An 18,931-nucleotide genomic window follows, 5' to 3' on the forward strand; every position below is an offset into this window, starting at 1 on the left:
CTCCAGCCATCAGTAGACAGGCTGCCTTAGGACCTCCTGAGCCCACAGCCAACTCTACACAGGATCCTGAACAAGCTGCTCACATCAGCATACAGGCACTAGACCTGAAGACTCCAGGGCACTGTTCTCCATCCAGAGACCCCAGTTCCCAGACCACCCACTACTGGGAAGACACCAGCCACAACAAAGCCTCAGTCCTATACCCAGGAGACCCAGCCCCCCACTAGCAGGCCAGATTCTTTTGGACAACCAGCAGGTCTTGGGCTCTACCCAATGAGCAGGTCAACACAAGCTTCAAGACACCCCTAGACTCAGCAAACAAATGTGTCAGGAACAGGATCTAACCAACAGTGACCCAACACATGCTCTAGGACCCCTGAGTCCTGCAACCAGACCCCAGGACCTGGCTGTGTCCTTCACATTATCTGGCAGTAGCTCTGGGACCTGGCCTCACCCACCAGTGGCTGGTGAACATCCCAGGGTCTTCTGGACCCTTACTCCCCTCACCAGTAACCCAGCACTAAAGGCCCCCAGGGCTCCACAGTCAGCCTCCTGGTGACCTGGTCCCAAGCAGCAGATAGTGGCCTCTACACAAGGCAGCCACTTGAATCAACACAGTCCCTCTGACTCCAATCTGCTGTTCTTTTCCCACCCCCTTACTCCTCACCTTGACTCCTTTCCTGGGCACCAGCATATAGCCCTGTTCCAGCTTGTCCCTTGCTTCTAAGTAAAGCTTGTGTCCTCCAGGAGCAAAGAAAGTTCCTTTCAAACAATGTTCAGTCAAGGGCTCTGAAAGCTTCTGAAGCTCAGCCTGACAGTATTTGACAGAGGCCTCTTCATTCTGCACCAAGAATTCTTCCTTCTTTTTCTGGATGGTGCCCTGCCAGGAAAATGTGGGGAAATCCGATACAAAGAAGCTGTCAGAAAGGAAAGTCCAACTGCAGTCCTTTGGAAGAAGCAGTCTGACAGCATCAGGGTGCAGGAGACACAGAGTAATAGACATGGAGTCAGGAGACTAGTTCTATCCCCAGTTCTGACCAGCTCTCTGTGTGGCTTGTGGGAAGTCTCTGAACCCCTGTGGGCTCAGACTCCACACCTGTGAAATGATGGGGTTGGCATGTGTGATGTCCATGGTTCCCTTAACAGTAGTAGGACTAACAGCCATTCACCCACAACAGAAACGAAATTTTCATTATGAATGGAAGTAGAGTTTCTTCTGCAAACTTGGGAGCTATGGATAAAAACATGTACTTAGCAAGTCACTTGCCTATTAATGAATTAACTACACACTAACCAGAGTTCTGAACTCTTCATGGATTCTTTTTTCACTGAGGATTTGAGTGTGTGAAAATATAGGAATAGGTTTTTTTACATATACTGAAAAATTACAATTGAGCTGGCTTTGCTCTATGTGAAGTAAGATTTTTTAATTTGAAGGTTGGTCAAAGGTCAAACTTTCAGTAAATGTGCCTATGGAAAGGAGAATTGTGATCTCCAAGAGTTGTTCCCACTGCTGTCCACACTCTGCAGAGTCCCCGGACTTGTGACTATGATGAATATTGATCCCGTGTTTAAATTATGTTACATGGCACAGGTGACTCTATGAAATGGAGATTACCCGAGTGGACGTTACCTAATCACAGACCCTTTCAAAGGTGTTTTCTCCTGTTGGTAGCAGAAAAGGAAGTCAGAGAGATCAGAAAAAAGAGATGGATACAATGAACCATGGCTGGGTCAAAGACAGAGGGCTGTTCCCTGCAGCCTCCATGTGAGGACCAAGCCCATGTGAACCTCGTCTCCAGCCACAGTGCACTGAGAAGACTACCCACGTGCCCTGGGCTGGGAGCTGATCTGAAGGAACGGAAGCCACTAAATGTGTGTTGGCTTACGCTGCTAAGCAGAGGGTAATTCATGTTTCACAGTCAAAAATAAAAAGCCCAACTTTTAGAAAAAGATGGACTGTAGCCCACATAGGCTTGTCAGTCATAAGAATCTAAACTCACTTTATGATGAGTAGCACACGAACCATGGGGACAAAGAGGGAGTCTGGGATCATTCCAGAAGAACAGACTCAGGAAGGAGACCTTCTAAGGTACGTTACCACAAGCTTCTTCTGGAACTCCCGCTTGTCATCCTTGAAGGAGTGCTCCATGAAGACTGCGATGGCTTCCCTCTCGCAGGCCGCGTGCACCTCCAGCAGCCCCTGCAGCGTGTCCATGGGGAGGGTCACGCGCTGGGCCATCTGCTCGCTGTAGTGGGCGGCTGCCTTCTCCACGGCCACTGAGTTCTCACGCTCTGCCAGAGTCATCACTGCGTTCTCCAAACAAGGAACTGCCCCACTGTTGATGGTGTCCACATAGGCCACTACCAGTGTCCCCAGCCCTGAGGGACACAAGATATTTCGGGCAGCAGAGACAGTTCTTACCTGTTTGTTTGTTTGGGTTTTTTTAGCTTTAGAGATCAGCATTCTAAAAATCACTAGGCTTTGACAGAATTTATTTTTCCTCCTCTTTCTTCTCATCTTCATCTTGTCTTCAGCTTGGTCTCCTCCTCTTTTGTCTTCCATGAACCCTCTTCTTTATAACATCACTGTGTATCCCGCTCAATCCATCTTATGATTCTCAAATGCATCACATTAAAATATTAGGTGAATAATCTTGAACAACTTGTTCAAGTGTCTCCAACAACACTTTTCCCAGTGTAATAAAATAAAAAGGACTAATTACACACATACATAAGGTACATAGTTTGTGGGCAGTACTTGTAATGGAAGTGTGGTCCCCATGTAAAAGTGTCATCAGGAATTTCAGGACAGTGGCAGAAATACGAAACCATGTGGGCCCACCTCAGAACAGGTCCCCGTGTGACTGCCCAGGGAAACGCGCATGAAGCAAGCACCAGACCTGTCACTGACTTTACGTTTGTCTCTCACTCAGTGAGTCTACACGGTTCATGACCTGGTATTTGTTTTCTCATTCATGCAAATTCACAGAATGGCTTGCATATCTTCACTACAAACACTTATCCCATCAGACGCCTCATCAAATTGCGTTTTTCCTTTCTTAACAGGAGTCTGTCTTTATAATATTAGTGTAATAGTATTATGAGATTTGATAGGCTTCAACAACCCTTACATAGGAAAATTTTAACGAAGAATCTTGCATTTCAGTGTGTGGCATGAACATCTGCTTTCCCACATTACATACAGAAGGAAACACAATTGCTGACAAACCCAGAGAGCGCTCACAGCTCCATCACACACTGACCCACAGAGGGAGAGGCCGCAACGAGAGACTCACCTCCCCCAGTGACCGTGATCCCCCTCTCCTAGGGTCTTGGCTTTTGCGTGGGTGAAGACATAGGAACAGAAATCCTGGCACTGCATCTGAAAACTCTCATCCAGTTGGTCATCTGGCACGTCCTCAATATGGACTAGTAGTTTTCTGGCAGTGACAGGCCGGTCAAAGACAAAGCACTTCCGTTTTGGAAAGAAACTCCTGATCTTCTCTCTGGGCATGTTGGAATGTTGGACTTGGGGATCCTTGCCTGCAGAAGTGGAGAAAGAGCAAACACTGAAGGAACAGCCTTCAGGTCAGGGGGTGAGGACTTTCCTTTCCAGGGAGCTTTGCATCCCTGTGGCTCCCCTGCCTGTAAATCTCCTTTTATTGAATCATGCAAATCGACCTTATGCCAATCTACCCTGGGCATGGAAACCTCCCTCCCTGTTTCTAATTTTGTTTTGGTTTTGGCACAGAGCTAAGAGTGTAGGAAGTGCTTCTGAACAAGAAGGAGAGGCATCTGTTCCAAATGAAGAAACTTATGATTATTTTCCTCAGCTCTTGCATGATGCGCAGCGGATCAACTCGTTATTAGATTTTTCTTCAAAGATACATTAATCCACAAACTTGTCAGAAATATTTTTCTGACACGAGAGTCCGCATGACAGAGAGGAAATGTGGGCGGTAAAGTGACATCATGGTCAGAATACTTATGACCTTGCTGGGAAGATCACACGTGGAGAGCAAACAATACTCACGACAGTAAATGAACAGCCTTGTAAGATCAGAGTCAAAAAATACACATTCTATAAATATTTTTCGAAATGGCTTTAGCCTACACCATCTCATGTTGAGACTAGCTTACGTGAAGCTTGGACCTCAGCAGTGCTCTGCATCCTTTTATATGGGAGGTGACAGTATCATACAGAGCATCTCTGGGCAAACGACAGCAGTTCAACAATTATTTATTGAAAGGATGAATAAATGATTAAATAAACCAAATGCATTTTGTTTTTAGGTACATCATTATCCTCTCTACTAAATATAAGTTGAGTAATTAATTTATTATATCACGTGTCAGGCAAGGCTCTCAAATGAATCATGATGTTATGAGAAAGAGGAAATGAGGCATCGGATAGTCTTTCTGAAAGAAAATGGCTGTGCTTTATTTCTGAAATCTTCAGTGTGCAAACAGCCTGTGTATTAGGTTTGTGGCTATCTGGGCAAACAATGTACGGGGTGAAGTGTATTTCAAAGATTAGTTCTTGAGTTTCCCTTGTGATTCTGTGTTTACCAATTTCCATAATTTTGAGCTATTTTGCTCAGGAAAGGAGATGCACTTCATATGTAACATAAGTGTGTGAGCCTTGCTTTTTCATGGCATGAAATTTCCTGAAATCATTTGGTCTAGAAATCACTGGATTCTAAATTTCCTCTGTGAACTTAAACTCTGACCACTGGGGTTTTTCCACAAGAGTAATGACTGGCACCACGACACCTGTCATTCACCCAGGACAAGTCCAATCTCAAATAAATACTGACATCACATGCTGGGTGGCAGGGCTCTGCGAACCCCACGACCTCCTGGCCCTCCCAGTAGCCTGGCCATGCTCTGATACCTGGAATCAACCTCAAGGCATTCTCCAGGTACTCATCTTCAGTGATGGGGCATCCATCTAACTCCAGCTCCAGTGTGAAATCCCGTACAGTCCAAATGAAGTCTGGAAAGAATCTCACAAAATCGGCTGAGTCCTCTCCATCATCAGAGCTGCACAGGGATTTTGTCCTGATCAGATTTGTGAGTTCGGTCACGTAGCTGGGATCCTAGCTAAGGAATGAGAGGTGCCCCACAACACAATTTCCAGGTCACCCACCAAAGCAAGTTTTATCAGCATTCCTCTCTGCCCCATTTCCCCTTCTCCTCAGCCATGAGAATGGATTCATGGGAAAGCAGAAGCAGCCTCAGCGACCATTCCCACTGACTCAGTGAACTGGACCCGGGGCTTCCGGTCCGGGAAGGATACTGCAGCTGCTCCAGGGCCTGGTGGTTGATGGTGCTCATGCTGTTGTAGACAAAGCAGCTGCTCAGAAGCACGGCCAGGGCGAAAGTCCACAAGTCACTCTTAGAGTCACCCTAGAAAGCAGTGGGGAGTCCACACCTCATTCTCTCATTGACTTGCTCATTTTCTATGTCAGCTGTCCCATAACTCAACAGGACGGCAAATGACATAAACTTCAAAATAATGCTAAATCCAAACCTTTCCTGTGATGACGTGTTCCCCTCTCAGGGCCTCAGTCGCATTAGCTTTTGGCAGAACAGAATGACATTGTGAATTTGTGTCACGTGTTTAATACACTGCCTGACACATAATCTAAGCAATAAGGGGGCAATGATGCTTTTGCAAACTTCTCTTGATTATAGGCTGTATTAGGGACACAAATGCCACTTAACTAAATTCATCAGCTGTTCATTGTCTGTCTAGAAAACACCAGATACTGCATTTGCTTGTGTGGCTATAAAGCTCCACAGGACAGTCCCTAGCACCAGTGACATGGCTTTCTAGAGGGGCCGATACATGTGCGACCATATAAATGCATCCAAGATGATAAACTGCCTGGAGTGGATCCACATGTTCTCATGTGAAGGACAAAGACGGAATGAAAAAAATAAAATAAAATAAAGACCAAAGAAAAGTACTCTGAATTCAGAGCCAGAAGTGCTTATGTCTGTCAGGGTCGTGATGGCATTCAGCTGAAAATAGCTGGGCTTTAAAGAACTGATGGGATGTGGGTGTGTGGAGAGAAAGGGCCGGTACAGATGGAAGGACCAAGAGAAGTGAATCAGTACTGCCAGGAACTGTGATCCCACAGAAGAATCACAGGGCTATTTTATTCGACTGAAGTGGTGCTCATGGCGGTGCTAGGAGATGGTGAGGCTGAAACCAAGATGAGGGCAAGTCCTGAGTGGCCATGTAAGGGAGTCAGGTACTATCACGACAGGTAGTGAGGGCAGCCGGTGTTCCTCTGCTATCAGTTTACAATTTGCTATGTTCTGGTTCCTTGACAAATGCAGTGAGATAAGAAGTGGGTTGTGCAAACTATGGACTATTAGGAACTGTCGATCATCTTCGGTTGACACCGAGGTGATTGTTGAATACTTTAAACATGAATGTTTAAATTCAGAATCTCTGAATTCACACCACAGCTCTTTTCTGCAGTAATGAAAGCCAAAGACTCATGGCCACCACTTTTCACACAGACTCAGACTAAGAAAAAGGGGAAAAGATGACTGCAAGCAGCACTATAACCCAACGTATCTACCATTACCCCATGTCAGGTGCTTTTGGGGGGCTGAGCACACTGTTTACAGACGTCATTGAAGAATCCCTCTTCACAGCCCAGCCACTTGGACTAAAATCTTCACGAATGACCTTGATGAGGCTGAAACTTTGCTGGAGATAATTGAAAGGGCGTATTTCACTGAAACCCTGTTTTCATGATTCCCGCCTCTAACCCAATCAACCACACACCTTGACCTTTAGAATTCCTTAATCGCATGGGTTACACCTTCCACCAGGCCATGTACCCAAACCTGAGCAGCAGGGGTAGGTTCTCACTTTCGGTACCCATGGTTCCCTGTACTGATAACTCTGTATTATTTCTTATCTCCCCAACGAAGCCCTGGGCCCAGACCTCACTCACGGCAATGTCTGTGGCACTGAACACAAAGCCCTGGAATTCTGATGCCCAGTAAGTCTTTGCTAACTTGTCTCTTTCACCCCAGTGTGAAAAGTAAGATCTCTCACTAATACTCAAAGTATTGAACTTATTAACGAATAAATTCAAGGAAGGAAAATTTAGCCTCATTATTCATCATTGGGTTTGCAGTATATAGGAATGTGTCATCAAATTTGAATTGAGATGGGAAATTAACACATAAGTAGAAGGGGAGGGTAGACCTCAGTGGCAGAGTATGTGCTTAACTGAGGGGGGCCTGGGGTCGAGATCTCTAGTACCTCCGTTCAAAGGGAAAAAAACTACCCTCCTCCCTCCAAAACTTAAAATTAAAATAAGTTAAAATTTAAGTGGGCTATCAAGAGCAAAGAAGATTTTCTGCTTTACCTTCTCCACATCACCCAGGCCCTCGGTGTCCAGAAGGACCAGGGCGTGGCTCTCCTTGGAGGGGTGGGGCACGCACCACATCCAGATGCCCTTCGTTTCAGACCTCACCGTGGAGCCCAGAGAGAAACCTGCGAAGGAAGAGAAGAAAGCAGGGCGCAGTGACAGCAGACGGTCCGGGCTGAGCTCGGGTTACCTTGGCTACCCTTGTCTGCACGTGAGAGCCTGCCTGAAAGGAAGATTCTTCCAATTCATGAAGAATAGCAAATCCTACCTCTGTACCTCTTCAGAACCATCTCAAGAAACACTTCTTGTCACCTATTCACCTTCTACCATTATCGGCTCAAACTGTGTCACATTCTAGGATTAATGTAAACTTTATTAACCCTTCTATTTTTATCTGATACTGAAAAGCTCCCTTCCTCCACTTTCTGACGGAGATGAACCAGTGAGAAGTAGCAGCAGGAGACCAGAAGTCAGGCATGTGTGACCTAAGCTTCCACGTGGGTGACCCACAGCGTCCCAGCGCCTCTGCTCCTGTTTCTTGGTTACATATCCTTAGATTTAGCACCACGCAGTAGCTCTGGTCCTTGGCACATTCTGGAACCCACTCACTGCCTGTCCTCTCAGGCTGCAGGAGTTACAATGGCTGCCTGGCTGTTGCTCTTGCCACTCCCTGGGCGCCTCCACCTTCTTCACTGGTTCACTCTGCCCTGCTGGTGCTCGTGTAGCTGTCCCACCAGTGAGCATCCTCAGTTTCCCTTTAAGTGGATCATCGGTGCCCTGCCAGCACCTGGACCAGTATGCAAGCTTTGCTAGATTTTTTCTTCCCCTTTATCCTTGGATTTTCCTCCTTTCTGCTCTCCTCCTCTAAAGTGGTGAGTTATTTGTTCATTGACTCAGGATATAACAGAAGGGAAAGCAGAAAAGACCTGTCACATTTTCTCATCCCTTTTACAAAGGCTTAAACCCACAGGGGGAGATGCAAAGTGTATGCCTGAGAAGCTGCAGTTAATATGTCTTGTCCAAGATTTATAGCATCTGTCACATGCCAACGCCACCTTCACCTGAGAACAGAAATGGATGTGATGACACACAGAGGGCAGCACGGTTCCGCATGGCTCAGGCCCTTCAGTTTCCACATGCGGTGTGCTCTGCACGGAGGGGATATAACACCTGAGATGATATGTACTATTCTTCATCATAATCGTACTTGACTGCTTGCTGATTAATGCAGAGCAATCTGACCTTCCCCAGGAGAAAAGATAAAGTGTACCTGGCACTCATCAATGTCAGTAAGACAGGTAAGGACCAGACAGAAGTCATCACAAGGAGACAGTGTTGACCTAGTTCTCCTCACCCTCTTTGATTGGGCACAATGTGTGTGTTCGTGTGTGTGTGTGTGTGTGTGTGTTGCTCTTCCTGTGATACGACTGGTGTGGTGGGTCACAGTTCAGGTGTTTTAAAACAAAACTAGTGTAGGGATTTCCTCTGTAAGGGAAATCACTTCCTTATTGCTTGATATTAACTTCAGTAGAATTAAAAAGGAGATTGTTGAAACTCCTTGAATGGTATCTTTTTCTTAGAGTTCTCAAAACTTGAATCCCTCAAAAAAAAAAAAAAAATGTTCAGCCTGGCAAGGAAAACTCCTTGATTTATGGTCAAGGGTTCCTCTAAAACAAAGACAAGGATTCTGTGTTTTGTTTGAAACCAATGAGAGATTGCAAGGCAAGAAGGAGAGAAAAGAAAGGAAAAAAATAAGAGAGTGAGAGAGAAATACAGAGAGAGTCTGAGACAGGCAATGAGACATTCCTGAGATCCTTCAAGTTTAGTGAACTGACGTCCTACCACCTAATCCCTGTGATCCACTGAGCCAGAGGAGGACATTAGGAAAGAAATGGTGAGTGGTTTTCTCAGACAAAAATGCTCATTAGCACACAGGCACATTGTCCCAGGAATCGGTAAGAACCAACTAGGCAACTTGGTAGGAAAAAAACCCCAATTTCTTGAGATAGGAAATGTAAATCACAAATCCCATCTGTGGATAGGTGCTCAACTTTAATTGTATTGAGCCAAATAACATGCAACTATACACACACCACATCAGCAAGCGGTAAAAGTGTTTTTACCAAGGTTTCATGAGGATGTGAAGAATTCTAAATTACTTCTGATAAGCATACACATTGAACAGAAAGCTTAAAAGGTTGTTCGATACCATCTAGGAAGGCTGAAGACAGAAAGACTGCTTGACTCAGCAAGTCCACTTCTGGGCACATCACACAAGGAAGCTGTGCACATGGGCACCAGGACACAGAGACAAGAACTCTCATGACAGCACCATTCATGAAGCAGCAGAGCTGCACGTGACACAAATGCCCATCAGCACCAGTGGGTGAATACACCGTGGTGCCCTCTGACAACTGCATGCTCTTCAATCAGTTAAAATAATTATAGATACATATGATGAACTACATCGACTCTGTAAACATCTTAGCAAGACTATGAAGCAAGATCCTAATTAATACCAGCTTGCAACTCCCTATACGAAGTCCAAGCTGTGTTTTAGAAACATATACATAGATTGTAAACTCATGTTTACACAGGAAGCTGTGAAAGAATGCAGCACAAAAATGAAAGGATCACTTAGCTCTAGTGAGGATGTGAGGCACATGCATGGGCTTTTGGGGGTTGGTGATGTTTTATTTCTTGACTGAACAGTGACTGAACAGATTATCAACTTTATTATATATATAAAAATATATATACTTATGCCCTCTTCTGTATGTGTTCTAGTTCACATATTAGAAAATACTACATAGAGAAAGAAAAAGAGTGTAGTTTATGGAAGTTTTCCTGTGAAATAAAGCCAAAAGAAGGGGTAGTAGCCCCACTGAGATATGGGATCCAGGGATTTTGCTGTCTGTTCTTCCTTCTATTCCTTTAAAAAAAATAGGACATATTGGACACTGTTTGTGTGCGGCTTGAAATAACCCTGTGGTTTAGGACAAAAGTGATGAAGGAGAAAAAAAGAGAATAATGATTGTAGATGAGCCCCTGAGCAGATGGCAGTGGATGGGATCAGGACTAAGGAGGTGGATGGTTTGACAGGTGTGGGAATTCCCTGTTACTAGACAAAAGAGTAAATTTCATTTCCTTTGGTGGTGAGAGTTTGAAGTCCCCTTCAGTGTGAGGGGTTAGGCTCTTCCTGAGCAGGACCCTGGAGCAGAATGCTCAGCACCTGCATTATCCCTGCTTCCAAGCACACAGCCCTGAGCAGCCCTGAGCAGCACTCACCATGGTTCTGTCCCACCAGGCGGTTCATCAAGTAGGACTTTCCCGTCCGATATGGCCCTACAATGGCCACCACCACCACAGGCTGAGATATCTGCTCGAGAATCTTCAGTGCATTTGGATTTACTGTCATCTGGCTGTTCTGTCTTTTCACCAGACAGATGGGATTCATCATGCTGGGTCCAGATGCCATGGGAAGCTGTAACCGAGAGCAACAACTCAGTAGAACACAGCTTCTCTCTCATGGTCACACAAGGCTTGTGCACATCTGCTTTTTCCTTGTGGAACTTATATCAATTTTCTATGTTTTGTATGTTTTCAAATGATAACTATTAGTCTACTGTGTCAAGGCCAGATACAGATACCTTACATGCATTCTCTTTGTGATCCTCAGATGAACCTTAGAACAAACGTCGACATGATGCACACAGAGAATAGAATGAGAAAATAAGGCCCTGATGATGGAGACTTGAGAGGTTTCTGAGGTTTTTTTTTTTTTATGAGACAAGCATAGGTAATCAGGTTTACTTACTTAATTTTTATAAGAGGTACTGGGGATTGAACCCAGGACCTTGTGCAAGCTAAGCCTGCACTCTACCACTCAAGCTATACACTCCCCCCGATGGAGCCTTGAGAACACTAACATTTTGTGGGTAAGTAGAGGCAGAAAGGGGCTTGAAGGAGCTGACGAGTGACCAGAGAATTCAGGAGTTCCAGAATGATTTGGTCCCTCAGTATCTGGATAAGTGTTTATGCAGGAACTTCCGTGTGTTGGATGCTGTTCTAGGTTCTTACTAACAAACAGTGAACAAAATGGATACAAATCCCTGCCTCCTGGAGCTCCGCCTAACAGAGGAGACAGATACTGTAGGAAGTTGAGGAGCAAAACACTAATTGTCTATTAAATGATGGTGAATGCTCTGAAGGAAACAAGTAAGGCATGGGACAGAAAGTGTGGGAGCTAGAGTTTACATAGAGGGTATTCAGGGAAGGCCTCAGCCATAAAGGGAAAAGGAATGTGATTGGGGACCTTGGTGAGGACACATGCAGTGGATCGCTGGGAGCAGGTATGGGCTGCAGGAGGCATGATTGTGAGAGAAAGAAGGAAAGACGGAGAATCCGGCTCTCCCTCAAACACATCAGGACAGAGCTCTGTGCTACCTACACAAAGTCATGCATGCAATCATTAACTTACTGACCGAAATGACAGCACATTTCTGATGGTTTAGGCTGATAGGGGAGAGAGGCAAGCAACTGGGGTGTCTGCCTAGATCTGCCAGAGTCTCACATCTGGGCCAGGATCTACTTTAAATGATTCCAGCACGATGATCTGGTGTTTCATGTTACCCAGAGCGAGCAGTCAGAGAGCTCTGACTGTCCCTTTAGTTTCTTAGAGACAATACAAAGCAACAGCCACACCTCCTTATATTTTAGTAGCTGTGTGACCACCAGAAAGATTCATTTCTCTGGGCCTCAGGTTTTCCTTCTGTAAAATGGCAGCACTAAAAGTAAATATGGTTCATTAGGGTCATTAGGGGATTAAACACCCCAGAATGTTCATACTGCTCTTAAAAATCATGCTGGTACCTAGTAAACCCTGAATAAGTACTCTTTTAAAATTGAGTATTCGGAATGCCGAAGGCAGTGTGGGTCACTTCTGAATGAAGGCGGAGTACTGGCTGTGTCCTGAGGGAGTGGCAGTTCCCTCCCTGGGTGCAAGCAAGTGGGAGTTCACATGCCATGAGGACCATGAGCAGGCCTGGGAGGCCCGGCTGTAACAGCTGAGAGGGACGGCACCGAGGGAGAGAGAGTCAGGTGGGAGACCTCAGAGCTGCCCGGGGATGTCCGAGCACCGGGTCTGCAGTCTGGCTGCCAGGGATCAAACCCAAGGGTTCAAGTCACTTACTGTCTGTTGGGACCTTGACAAAGGAACTTAACAATGTAAGCCTCAATTTTCTTATCAATATCGTACAGAAAACAGGAATTCTTGCCTGATTCGCTACTGCACAACTGGTATAACATGTAGGTTCTCAGAAATTTTAAAAAACATTTCCTGCATTAATGTATTCTTTCAACAGCAAGTAAGTTAGACAATGTGTTAGGCTGTGTCAGTGCATTCTGTGAGCTGTCAGTTGCCAAGAAACATAAGGTATATACAATCTTTTTGTTAGAAAAAAACATGAATTTGTTTAACAGAATTCCTCTCTATAATTTCTCTTTCTTCTATAGTGGATTGGAAGAAGAGATGGGGACTAAAATGATGTTTTACTGCTGTGTTATGTGAAAATTAATAAAGGGAAATCTCACTCCAATGGAGGCCAGAATGGGGTGATCTCATGTGGTACCACTGGAGCTCAGTTACAGGAAGGCTTGTCAATGGCAGACCCCCAGGGAAGAATCATCAACAGGAAAGCCACCAAGGCCAGTTCCCAGAAGGAGCACGTGTGCATTGCATCTCCTCAAAGAACTGTCCACCCCGACACCTCAGCCAGTGAGAACAGGTCATCATCTTGTTTTCCTCCGATGGACTTTCTTTGAAAACAATCTTTCCCAACTCTCTCCTTTTTCTCTATAAGATAAGGTTCCTCATCTTTGTTTCTTGGATTTGCTTATGGCATGTGCTAGACCTTGCTTGTACCAAATTGCAATTCCTCTGCTATGCTTGAACAAACCCACTTTTACTTGAAAAATAACTGTTTAATTTTTAAGGTGAATAAGCAAGAGGAATTGTGGAAATCACTTCTTAGATTGAACATTGATAAAGCTTTGTATAGAGGCAATGAGTTTACAAAGATTTTCTTTTTAATTCAGACTATACTGAGGTGCCAAAACCAAGAAGCATTTTAGCTTTGAAACTAAATAAGTAGAATCGTGCTAAGAGATGGCAGAAGATGATCAACAGCTTGCAAAGTTGATTCCTGAGAGTTGTCTGGAGTGGTGGTTAAAAATACCACATGCCCTGTGTTTTCAGCAAGTACAAAGTTATCCTGATGCAGATCACATGTGGGCTACTCAGTAAAGCAATGCATGATAAACAAGGATGCTTAGGCTTACAGTTACCATGAATAGTTTTTTAGTGAGAGTCCGATTTAATTACTGCACATAATCCAGCTCTGTCGTGTTTGGAATAGCAAATGTTAATACAAAACTAATCCAGGGTCGGTCTTTCAGGATGTAAGTTGTCTACATGTCAAGGACCATCTTTTCTCTGCTTCTCCAATGCCAGAGGGGCAGGGACAAGACCTGTCTGAGGTGGGGAGGAGGGCCAGGAGGGAGGGACCTGACCTGGGAGGGACCCCATCCAGCGCCTCTGGGAAGAGTCTGGTGGAGGGCCCTCAGTCCTAAAAAAGACTTCCATCCCCTTTCCTCAGATGAGGTAGGAAGCATTCTTCCTTCTCACATGCACAGCTCTTTCCTGCAGCCCCTCACTGCGGACACACCTGGCAGCCGCCCTGCATCCACAGGGAGCCACTGAGCCGGCCCAGCCCTACGCCAGACCAGCCGCTCTCCCTCCCGCGGAGCTGGCGCCTGAGCCTCCCCGCCTGCAGCGCGGGGTCTGCGCTGGGGGAGTTCTTGCTATGTTTGTTGCTAGTTAATGGCAACGTGCAAGGAAGGTCAAGTTTAGGAACAAACTCACGTGGCTCTGGCGATACACCGCCGGATCACGTTCTTAGCTGCCCTGGGCGCAGGAGAAGCTCCTCTGGCGTTTGGCTCCTCTACAAACGGATTCTTCTCTTTTAAAGATGAAAGGTAGGCTGGATGTTAAAGCCATTCATCCAGTGATGAGTCAGGTTGACCAGAAAGGAAAGCGAAAGGACATGGCCTTTTCTGGGAAGGACAAAGATTGGGTAATCTTTCTTTCTTTTCTTCCTTCCTTCCTTCCTTTCTTCTTTCTTTCTTTCTCTTTCTTTCTTTCTTTCTTTCTTTCTTTCTTTCTTTCTTTCTTTCTTTCTTTCTTTCTTTCTTTCTTTCTCTCCTTTCTTTCTTTCTTTCCTTTCTCTCCCTCTCTCTTTCTCTCTCCTGCTTTCTCTTGCTTTCTCTTTCTCTTCCTTCCTTCCTCCCTCCCTCCCTATGCAGGCAGGAAATTGGATGAAGTCAGGGAAAGACACGCTTCACACCTGGCTGAACAAACCCACGTCTGTCCCCCCTCCATAGGTGTCTTAAGTGTCCTTGACCCCATGGTGAACATGGGACAAAGAACAGTGGGACAAGAGAGTACAACAGCCTGTCAGGGATGATTTGTGATGAAAGGGGTATAGTAATTTTTCTTTGATTTCAGAAATATTTTATGTGCTCATTATCTTTCTCTTTCTTTTTTAAAAAAAAATTTTTTTTGTTAACTGAGTGATTTTTCTTCATTAGCAGTACATGTGTGTATAAAATCTTTGATTTTATAGCCCAGACATATTCATTATTATTTTGTCATACTATTTTTTCCTTGTCTTTGACTAGGGTGCATCCAGATTTGGTGGTTGAAGGGTGACTGAGATTCCTTCTGCCTTGCTGTGTATGCTTTAAGGTGTTGTACTTACCCAACACATAAAAGCTTGACATCTGCCATTATGGCACCAGATTCCTTTGCCTGAGGACCTGCGAGCCAACACACTGAGACAGTGAGGTTTGCAGCAGAGAAAGGGTTTATTTGAGAGGCAAGCAAGCAAGGAGGCAGGAGAACGAGTCTCAGCTGTGCCCCCCAGAAGGGGAGTTGCTTGGGATATTGATGGGACACAGAAGCAGGGTGGCCTTAGGCTTTGAGAAAAAGTTGTTGGAAGTGAGGAAAAGGTGAGCTCATTGGTGTCTCAGCAGGCCTACCAGAGTTCCATGTTTCCTAATGGGACACATGTGTAAGTTCATGGGGAGTTGGTATGAAACAAGCAGGCTGTGATATACATAGGTCATCCATGGGACAAGCAAGTCTGTTCTGCTCAGAGTCTGATCAGCCATATTGGTTCCAGTGTTTTCAGTCACTTTGGTTGTATTACAAGAAGAGGGCTTAAAACAAAATAAAAAAGAAAGCTGTCCCTTTCTCTGCTTTTCTGTAAGATGAGCTCAAGATTTGTTAGTCACCAGTTTCTGTTACAGGTTTTTAACCATCAGGGATGTGGTTTCATCACCACATCTGTGTGTCAGAAGGTAGGAAGGGAGAGGAAGGCAGATGGGCTACAGTCGCAAAGATCCACGGCCAAGACTCTCCCAGAGCACGTGCTCTGGTGCACGTTCTGTCTGCAGACTTGCTCAGCTGCACGAGCAGCTAGGTGAGTATCGTCCTTAGCCAGACGGCCACAAGCTCACTTTGTAAAATACACTGATACAATATTTGAGCTGCAAAGCATATTATAACTAGAAGTATATGCAGCACAGTCAGGGACAGATTTTTCTAGAATCCTGAATGTAAACTTGGCATATTTAAGATTTGAACCCAAGCTGGGAAAATGACCACAGCCCTATAATTCCTGAGCCATCATGACTGATTTAGGGAGAGATGTGGCACATGACCCAAGACCAAACAAAGTTAATCCTTTCTCAGTTACATGGATACAAGGGATTTGTCTCCCTCCCGCTCTCTCTCTGTCTTTCCTTTTTCTCCAGGTCTTGGTCTTGTTTGGCTCTCAAGCTCTCTTCTCTTCTGTTTCTGTTAACTTTTCATTGTTGACAATGAGGATGTGAAGATATGTTTTGAGCATGAAGACTGTAAGGGCACTTAGATATGTTTGGCTTTAAAACATGATAGATATTTATTTACAGAGGGGGAAATTAATTTGTCTTACTTTCAGCTTTCATTTTCTGTAATTGCTTCAAGAAAAATACTTAACAAAATTGTATTCCATAAGTCTTAATTCTCAAAAGTATAATATTGGAAAAGGATGAATGATTGAAATGAGTTCCTAACCTGAAGGCCGTCAGTGAGGCTGATTTACCTGAAATTAAGTGTTTTCATTGTCTGTTACTTTAACTCCAGAAAAAGTGGTCTAGCATCTTATTTTAGACATTGTGCTTATTAGTCACCTAGTGCACTCAGCTTGGTGTCTGGTGAGAATCCTGCCAGAAAGAGCCTCATTTTCCCATCCTGCTACTCAGAGTTTAGTGAAGGAACACAGCTGGGGATGCAGCAGCGTTGTCAGCAGCTCACACTTGAAGCATTTTCAGTTCAGAAATCTGAGTGCAGTCATTCAGGTAAGGAAAATGTGGATACAAAGGAATATTGGCCCTCTGGGGATAAGATTCATAAGCTTGGGGGCTCTAGGCTTGGAGAGAGTGGCCAGTGGGACAAAATGTTTGCCAAAACAAGACAAAACTGAAGCACCTTGTACATTGCTGAGCACAGAAATCAACAAGGTCAAAGAACAGGCACTCAGAAATGAACACAATGTAAGGCAACAGAGCTGGAGTGCTGATCTAGCTGTAATAAACATGTCACCCTGCTCACAAGCCAGAGTGCAGTGTATCACCTGAGGAGACTCAGCCATAGTGTGTCTGGGACATGACATAAAGGGAATACTGAAATAACAGTCTTCTGCGTCTGTCTCGGGGTGCTAAAGACAGATGTGTATTTATACCTCCTTTACACATTCGCAGCACTTGTCAGGGAGGGTCCATTTTAAGGAACTTTGAGGAATGTTCAATTTATCACTTGGGTGTCAGGGCTCACTGTAGGACTGATGGTGCTCAAGGTAAACTTGCTTTAGAACCCATTTATAAAGGGGAGATGTTATTGCTGGTTTAATGTTTCCTTTTACTAAGAGATGACAGTTTACCTGATCAGAGTTCACAGACTAATATTGCTGGATGGGGGTGGGGAGAAGGTGTCCATTAGAGCTACACTGAAAGGGAAACCAGGATCTAATGCAAAATGAAAGTTCCAAGTGCCTCTGCACTCATCCACTGCAGTGGGTCTCATTCAGTGTGGTCGGCTTTCTTGGATTTAATTTGTTTTGATCTACACATACCGCATGGGGGGGGGTGTTTAACTTCTCACTCACCTCCACTAGTTTTTAACAATATGGGAGCCTAACAGTAATAGTACAATTATAGGTGTATAATGCAAATCTTAAACTACATGACCAGCTCACCTAATTCCTGCCTGAGAGGTGGTGTAGCTGTCTGTCAGTCAACCTCTCTGTTTTGTCTTGGTTCTTGCTTGGTGAAGGGAGCAGAAATTGCAGCCATGACCTGACAAGGATCTACCCTGTTTAGGCACAAACTTCCTCTCCTTCAAAGTATTCCCAACACTTCCATATACTCAGCTGAATTCTGCTATTTTGTGCCCTTTGGGTCTGTCCAGTACCTGATAATGATAAGAAACCAAGGAAAGTCCTACTTGATAAAGCAGCCAAATTTGGAGGAAAACATATACATTTCTCTTTAAAACTATGGCTTTTCAGTTAGCTTGCTGTCTGTGCTGGTAAAGACCATAGCAGTATGTCAACATATCCCTCCCAAGATGAGCTTTTTCCCCAATTCTTAGGGATGAGTTTGGCCACTTCCACAACACAGAATGAGCCCACAGTTGTGGGACATGCATTCCACTGGTTCTACCACAAATCATACAGTTCAACATTTGTTTGCCCAGCAGAGCTGTGAAACACATTGTTATAGAGGCAACTGAGAGGTCAGTTTGACCATGACTTCTGTGAGGATGGGGTACCATTGTTGTGGATAAGGTAAATAACTTAAACCCATAGTCCTGATAGGGTTCTGTGCACCCAGTAGGCATAATACATGGGATTGGAGGCCAATGGCAGAATGACTAGTAGTCCCACTCAGTATCACTCGTGGTGACTTCTCTAAGGGAATTTATACTTCCTGAACTTGAAAACCTTGGCTTGTGGTTCCAGAGATCCTGGTTCCTAGAGAGAGAATGTTTCCACCAGGGGACGGACTAAGGGGCCAGTAAGCTACAGCCATGCTGCTGCCTGTTCTCTCTGGGCATCTTGTGCCAATAGAGCAGGCACAGGAATGATTCAGCATCCTTGGAGTTGTCATGATAATTGACTGTGATCATCATGAAGAGGTAGGATTACTGTCACATGATGGGGGCAGGGAGGAATATTTTTGCTATAATAATAACACGTAAGTCCCAAGGTATACATGTACCTTCCCAGACCTTGTTTTCCTAAAAGCAGAATAAAGCCATTGTTTGTTTTAAATCATGATGTGTTAGGAATGCATGTTTTAATTCTGAGCTAAGCAACAGAGTCAATTCACATCTTCTAAAGAAACAGAAGACAAATGGAGGAATTAAA

General features: G+C 44.7%; 2 pseudogenes; one reads left to right on the forward strand and one right to left on the reverse strand.

Annotated features, from left to right (window-relative positions):
* Positions 1-18,931, forward strand: part of LOC116668104 — an 86,934-nt pseudogene that overhangs the window by 31,769 nt on the left and 36,234 nt on the right.
* LOC116668139 overlaps positions 1-18,931 on the reverse strand; it is a 102,345-nt pseudogene that overhangs the window by 6,826 nt on the left and 76,588 nt on the right.

This window comes from Camelus ferus, chromosome 13, assembly GCF_009834535.1.
Source record: "Camelus ferus isolate YT-003-E chromosome 13, BCGSAC_Cfer_1.0, whole genome shotgun sequence".
In the NCBI taxonomy this organism is placed as follows: domain Eukaryota; kingdom Metazoa; phylum Chordata; class Mammalia; order Artiodactyla; family Camelidae; genus Camelus; species Camelus ferus.